Here is an 8,094-nt window from a genome sequence, read left to right on the forward strand (position 1 = left end):
ATGTGTTATAAAAGTAAAGAAAATTCGTATAAATAAGCAAAACAATTCAAAATCTTGTCCAAAGTATGTAGGCTAATGGCATAATCGAGGGTATAAGTTTTATTACACACTACGTTTAATTTGAATTTCAGCGTGTGCACTTACGTTATGTTATGTTATTATTATTTTGATATTTAATATTTGAAACTGATTAACAACCAAACAACACAATGGGAGCCATAAAAGGGATAAAACAATACTAATTATTATTATTATTATTATTTTTGTTAGACTTTCATGACAGCTTTAATGTTAACAACTAAACAACACAGGATATATAGGTAAATCAATGGGAGCCATAAAAGGGATATAACAATACTAATTATTATTATTATTATTATTATTATTTTTGTTAGACTTTCATGACAGCTTTAATGTTAACCGAAATTCGCGCCAGCTGAAAACGGAAATAAAATTCATAAAATACGCATGCGTATTGAAGTTTAATTCAAGATGGACGAGTTTTATGAACCGTGAAAAACGTCTGTGTAAATATAGTTTAAATGGGTTTATTGATCAACATTGAATATTAATACAGTTATGGATTCTACGGCGGGTTACGACCCAACACTGCCGTTGGATTTGGATGGCAGGTGAGTGCACAATTGGCCCCGTTTTCTCGAAAAAATCTTATGTTTACATTTTGTCAGTTGCTTCTCTGTTTTGGTTCATTCATCCATTCCTTTTCCTTGCCAGTTTCAGAAGGACTAACATTCAAATTTTGATTAGGTCATATAGATAATATAAATATAGGGGCGGGAATTATGAACATTATGATGTTGTCTTTAGATGTTGATCTCACAAAATATTAGTTGATTAAATCAAATCTCTCTGACCAATTTTGTTTTGTTAACTTTTGATTTGAAATGGATCATGATCATACCTTTTCTTTCATGTAACTTTCCCTCTGCTCTCTTCGATCTATGTTTCCTTGTTGTAGTATCTTATCTTTATCTAGTTGTCTCATCTCAAATCAGTGTGGGAATGATTGTTAACGGTAATCTTTTATATTACTGGTCAAAGCCTAGTCTACTGCCTCTTAATTTAAAGGGACAGTGTTGATTTAACATGACAGTCCATGGAAAATGATATTTTACATAGAGTTCACTACATTAACAAACTGGTATTATATCGTGAACTGAGACATTTTGCATTCGACACCATTCCAAATGATAAATGAATAATAATTATATCCTTTTCCATCACTGGCATTAGAATGCCATGTTAATTCGACAATGTTTATCTTGAGGTGGAAGAAGGGAATTGCATGCACAGGTATTATTATTATAGGTAGAAAGTTAGTTTGAGGTATTTTGTAGGAAATATGCAAATTTTGTACATTTCTAATAGTTCTGAAGGCTATTTATCTAAATTCAATACCAAAATCAATCCTTAAAAATGGCTACTCTGGCCTGTTAACCATGGTAATGATGTCTAACATCATCAATGAATATGACAGTGCTCAGATCAGTTGCCAGAAAACATAAAATGCTTTACACTTTATTACAACAATATGTTTTTCCAAGTACCAGTGCTTTATGTTATCTAATAGTAGATTATGTTGTATAGGTAGTTATGTAAGCTTATATTCAACAATTGTAAGTTAAATTAAAGAATTCATGATCAAATTCTCATGGAAGCAGGCTGTACTAAAAATATTGTTTTATTCACCTATTTCAATTATCAATCAAATGACACTTAGCTCTAAGCAATGAAGACAATGAAGGGTTTTATCTTAATAGTAAAGGATAATACAGGACTAACAAAATATCTAAGATAGCTTATAAAAAGATTAGATAAATAATAGAAAATTAAGATCATTGTTTATTTTTAAGTGTTTGTAACTTTAGACCATCTTATGAATATTGAAACCTTATAATTATTTTAATTCAGAAGTTGATCTTTTGAATAATGGCGTCAGTATATGATATATTAAATGTTGGCCTTTCATAATCTACATATCCACCCTAACTTTAGATCATCCATTGAAACCCTATGATATGAATTATTTTAAGCCAGAAGTTTAACTTTTGAATCATATGGTATCAGTTTATTTATTAATTAATTGTGGGTGTTTATGATAAGTTTTAGTTACAGTATGAATAGAGATCTTAGCTTACATACATAAGTATGAGTAATGTTACAACTGAAGTATTAATAGTGCACACATAAGCTGTAATCTGTTTTTTTTTTAGCTGGACAATTCCATTCTATTGAAGCATTCCATGAAAGTTTTACTTTGAAAGAGATCTAGTCTTTTGTATAAATGTGTTGACTAACCTAGATATTTTCTATCTGAATGATAAGTAAGGTGGTATATCAATGGAATGGTGCCAATGTTATTATTATAACTCCAGTAGATAAAAACCATGAGATATAGACTACTGGTATGTATGTAGGTGTTTCCTGGCAGTCACTGAACTATGAACTCAAACTTAGCTGTAACATAGTTGTAATAAATCTGTATATTGAAATTCAACATCAATTTCCTTACCAATATGAAAGTAGACACACAGAATGATTTGTAGTCACAGTCTGAAATACTCAATTTGAGTTTGTCTCATGTCCTCTTATGGTTTTGAAAGATTATGTATTATACCTAATCATACATAATGTTTTTCATTCATAAATGAGAAACAAGGCACACAAGTTTTCTATTAAAGGCAGTATAACCATTCTGTTCTATTTGAACTAGTCCATGCATATAAAATTCTGACTTCCTTGTTCAGGTTGGCATTTTTCTTCAAATAAAAAATCATGACCAGTATTTCAGAGGGTCAAACTGACAAATATAGTCATATTAACAGCCCTGGATAGCCAGGTGAAACTTCTGCATATATTATATACTATCTTTACAATCTTATGATCTGGTCATGCTGTATGAAATCCTGGTTCCCCTCGGTCAGATTCTGTGTTAATTTATGAGGTTTGATGTTTATTTTGTCTCTAAATTGCACTTTAGGGTTATCATAACTATCATTCACAGTTTCAAAAGGTGCATTTTAACATTTGGTGTGTTTTTTCCATCAGTGTTAATATCTAGCCTGAACTTGACCTCATTTATCATTACCTATGGTACCGGTATGTCATTTATATTATTTAATCTTATAAGACATACTTTTCAACAAATGCAACTGCAAGACAAATTGCTTTGTTTGGAAATTCTAATCTCAATATAGTGATTCCAAACATGATGTTTCAATAGCTGAACTTCTATTTGATAGTCAATCTTGAAAATTTCAGTCAGTAGGTTGATATAGAAAATAAGGTTAATGAAATTGCTTAGTCTCTGTATAAAAGAGGGAAAAAGTAGAGAAAATAAACAGTATAAATCAGGTTCCATGTTGAAGACATGATAATGTATTTCATGAAATGAGTTCTGTCCAACAGTGTTATTATTTGTCTAACATGTTATTTTCCTAATTCAATCTTTAGTATTCACATCCTGAAATTAAGAGTTAATGAGATAATCAATATTGTGATATTTTGTGATAAGATAAATTATGGGCTTTAGACAAGATATATTTGATACAAATCTTAAAAACTAGTGATTGGTATTCTGTTTTATTTTTTCTTCTCTGATTGTAAAATTCTATAATGTGATGAATGTGAACAATATTGTACAAAATGTGTCCGTGGTATTTACAAAACTATTGTTTATTATACAGGAATAAAGATAGCTGCTTAACCAGATTATAGAGCTCTATATCAGCTATTTCTTCAACACTTTTCGAGCGCTCTCAGAATTATAATCTAGGCTCTTTTTCTTGTAAAATTCAACAAAAAAGGCCACACAAATTTAGACTTTTGGATTGAATTTAGACTCTGAAATGCAGCTATAACAAATATAAGTATAAACTCTATTTAAGATTAATACCCCCCATATAAGTACATAAGAAAGCGTCAGATTTTGATTCTGAAAGGTAACCTAGAAAGCTAATTTGAGATCTATCATCAGGTAATGCAAATAATAAGCAGACTGTAAAGATAAGTGTGAGCTGTACCATTTACTAGCTGAACATACAAGATGAAGATTTGCTATAATACTCAAATGATGTTCACATACTCCTTCATGTTTCTTCATTTTGATATTGAATGATAAAAAAACTCATTTTCATTTCTAACCTTGCTACATAGATATCATTAATTACCTGCAGGTGTATTATCACAGTCAGGTTCTCTCACCTTTAACAGATAAATCTTGATGAAATAGTTATTTTCAGTTTGATACACAACTTTTTGGGGGTTATTTAATCAGTTTGACTTTGATTGCATCAGTTACTTTCCTACAAATGTCTTTTCTATGTGACCTTATGGTTTGAAAATATGATAAAAATTGATGCTTCCATCTGATTCTCTCTATCTTGTACTTTCATTTATAATACTTTACTTGCAAGGTCTCTGAGCCTGTCTCATACCGAGACTAAAATTATACTTGACATTGCCTTGCAAGCTATCTAGCACATCCAAATAAGTATATTTAAATCCATAATCGGGGAGCAAACTGCCCTCTAGTTTGCGATATCAGCATGTGCTGGAACCAATCGTTAACTTGTCATCTACCAACCAACCAAGCAAACTGCTTTGAAGAAAAATAATAAAGTACCATACAAATCAAAAGTCCAAACCAGGTATAAGTGATGACAGTCCACTGATTATCATGTTATTATAAAATCATAAAACTCACTGACCATATCACCCTAAACTCTACCCTGCCTGTTTGTGTGTAGGACTGTATAAAATGATGTGATAAAAAAACCATGGCAAGTCCCAGGTCTGATGTTAAAAACTATATAATTATTATGAATTATAGATACTATAATAAAATAGATATTTGAATATAACCAGATGGTAAAAGTAAACATAAAAACACATCTGTAAACTGTTCCTTTTCATTTTACTGTAAATTCAACATATCAAGACATGTCATGTGAGTCATTTTACATTTTAAATGAGAATTTTAACATTTAAAAACACAGCATCTGGCAGTTAGGTATCATTTAAACGATTTTGACTCATCTTGTCTGGTGTGGCACACGACTCCCATATCACATTTCATACACCAGATTTTATTTCTTTAAAAAAAACTCTAACATCTGTTTCAATGTGTAATCTTAGAAAAATGAAAATTGAAAGTTATAGTTTACCTTTAAAGATGAAAATGAATTTGTGGTAAAGGTAGCCTATATTGCTATATATCAAAGTCTCTGTTTCACTTCTAGATTTGAAGAGTTGAAGAGTTGAATTCAAGTCATGTAAACTTCTTCTACGAGGATTTGTCATTTCAAAATGTCTTAGTATTTAATATTTTATGTTCAACTCTTTGCAGTTTTAATAATTTCACAAAATTTGTTATTTGAATGTTTGGACGAGTTAAATTTGAAGAGAAACAAATATTTTGAATGTTATTAATATCTACTGATACTTAATGTCTAGGTGAATTTTACTGTGTTATGTAGATCTGTGATTTTTCACTGGAATATATTTAACTGTAACTGTGATTGTTTGTTGTTTATTGTATTTTTTATTTAAGTTTAATCAGACTTCTCTGTGATCAATTTATTGTGTTGTTTATTGGTTAGTTTTATTGAATTTGTAGTTTGTATTTGACACTGTGGATATAAGGTCAACATATTATACTGTTTGGTATTTTTATTCCACGGTTGCAGCTTATTTTTTTGATGTTTGGTTAATTTTTTTGAAAATCAAATTTTGAAAAAGCAAGAAATGCTTTATGGTTGGAGAATTGATAGATTATGTACTTCAATCCAGCTTCTTATTCTTTTTTTAAAGCTTTTTTGTTGTTTTATTGGTTAATTTTACTCTAGAACTGTGTTAGATCTATTCACTATGTGATTTACACTTGACCAGCATTATGAGTTATGATTGTGATTTATATCAGGGAATCAGTTAAATATGGTTTATGGTGGTGGTAATATTTAATCAATCTTGTGTTTTCACTTATGTCCAATCTTTATCTAATTATCTCTGTCTGTTCTTTATAGAAACTGTGCGGGCTTTCATCATATATCATGTTTATAAATAGACAGCATCATATTTTTATAACCAAGGTTAAGGATTGTTGGTCTGTTTAACACCAGAAAAAAATAGTATTATCATACTTCTTTGACCACAGAAATATATAAACAGTATTACAATCATACCAAGATTATCTTAAACTAATGTTGTGAAAGTGTTCACTAGAAAATATTGTTATTTTATAACTTTGACACTAAGTAATGCTTGGAATTATGAATACATCATATGTTTTGTTGGACCAGTTCTTCTAGGAATATTATTGAAATTATTTTGGAATATATTTGTTTATTTGAAAACCTATTGAAGAAGATTATTTGATAATAGTGGATTCATAAAGTGTGGAAAACCTATGATAGAGAATTAGATTTCATACATCTCAAACAGAGTGAGTATTTATGACTTCGATTTGCATCATTCCAATTTACAATATGAGTATAAATGATATAAGACTTATAAAAATAGGCATAGTAAAGAAGCAGAAGATATATGGATATACATTATGAGCATGTGAAATGTTGAGTTAATAAATGTCATAAATAGTATATCCAACATATATCTTATGCTTCTTTAATGTAAGAACCTAAGATAACTTTGTTATCAAACATTTTATTAGAATCGCAAGACCCATATACGTCTGACTAAAAATTGTAATGGTGCAAATCGCTGATTTCAGTGTCTGCGATACACCTTAAAAGTTTAGAGAAACCTCTAATAACAATCACAAATGTAGAGATGACAGTATTATATATGTTCACTGGACCATCTTTCTTAATTAGTCTGTGGCAGAAGAAACTTGATAGAAGCATCAAGATTTGATATATAAGCTTATTCTAATAATATGTCTACTCAAATTGTAAATATATAGTAAATTTCATGGTTAAATGTTTTGAATTATGATATTTTATGAATAAATTAAAACAGTATATAATAAAGGAGTAGTATATCTGTAGATATATGATATTGAAGGTTGAATTACTCTTTGTTGATAATGGTAATTAAATTGATTTAAGATCAAGTTATTGTGTAACTGGTTCTGGAGACAAAAGGACAAACTTAGATTGTGATTGGAATATTTAGGTTGAAGGCAGTGAGAGTGGACTCATGTTGAAGTTTGAAGATATCAGCTGTAGTATAATCTACCAGCATGTATTATTTCTTTGACTGGAGGATTATGGAAAGACAAATCTGTTGTGTGTAGTGTATTTAGATGTATTTCTTCAGTTCAAGAATATTTTGAGGAATAAGTTTAAAATGAACAGAAAATTATTTTGATCAGTATCGGTAGTAGATGGATTATTGGTAGCAAGTATGAGAAATAAATAGAGTTTTACATCATACTTTTCTGTAGTGAAATGGTTTCAAATTGAAGAGTGATATGTCAATCCATCAAGAAACTTTCTTGATCTGTGTGGGCTGAGAGAAATAAAACCTTTTTGAATAGTAGTTGGATTTGAGTAATCTTCATCTTAGTTTTATAGTTAAGACTGTATAGACTATTCAACAGATATATTTTGGCACCAAGAAAACATATTAGTTGGTGAATAATACGATTAGATTTTTAAAAAGTGTATTTATGTAGTGTTTATTGGTATGAGTTTAGTTCTGTTGCCTGGAAGTAAAAAATTAACAGGAATTTGAAACCAGGAGGAATGTTACTACTTTCTTACTTGTTATTTTATATTGGTTATCAAGTCTTCTTTTTACATTTTGTGTCAGAAAAATAAGTTCACTTTTGGACTGATGCAAATTATCTTTGGTGGTATTTGGACTCAACCAATTCAAATATAGTTCTGGATGGAGTATATTTTTATTTTGGAATAAATTATGTTATTCTATGGTATAATATTGTGTACAATCCGATGTCAAAAAGGATTAATTAACATCTAAGCTTATATCACAGATGAAATATTCATCCAATTTGTTCATCTCAATGCACAATTGGTAACAGTTGGAAAAATATTTGAAATTATTTAAGGACTAACTAGCATGTGTTTATTATTAGATGTATATGATGAA

The sequence above is a fragment of the Lottia gigantea genome (genome assembly GCF_000327385.1).
Source record: "Lottia gigantea unplaced genomic scaffold LOTGIsca_4, whole genome shotgun sequence".
Lineage (NCBI taxonomy): Eukaryota > Metazoa > Mollusca > Gastropoda > Lottiidae > Lottia > Lottia gigantea.